We start from the raw sequence: 504 nt of genomic DNA, 5'->3' as shown, positions 1-504 counted from the left end.
GTTAACGTGACGGAGACGTTAAAGTGACGGAGACATTAACGTGATGGAGACGTGGTGGAGACGTTAACGTGACGGAGACGTGATGGAGACGTTAACATGATGGAGATGTGATGGAGACGTTAACGTGACGGAGACGTTAACGTGACGGAGGCGTGATGGAGACGTTAACATGATGGAGATGTGATGGAGACGTTAACATGATGGAGATGTGATGGAGACGTTAACGTGACGGAGACGTTAAAGTGACGGAGACATTAACGTGATGGAGACGTGGTGGAGACGTTAACGTGACGGAGACGTGATGGAGACGTTAACATGATGGAGATGTGATGGAGACGTTAACGTGACGGAGACATTAACGTGACGGAGATGTGATGGAGACGTTAACATGATGGAGATGTGATGGAGACATTAACGTGACGGAGATGTGATGGAGACATTAACGTGACGGAGACATTAACGTGACGGAGATGTGATGGAGACGTTAACATGATGGAGATGTGA

Source organism: Oreochromis niloticus, linkage group LG20 (assembly GCF_001858045.2).
Source record: "Oreochromis niloticus isolate F11D_XX linkage group LG20, O_niloticus_UMD_NMBU, whole genome shotgun sequence".
NCBI classification, from domain to species: Eukaryota; Metazoa; Chordata; class Actinopteri; order Cichliformes; family Cichlidae; genus Oreochromis; species Oreochromis niloticus.
This window is presented reverse-complemented; position numbering follows the sequence as displayed.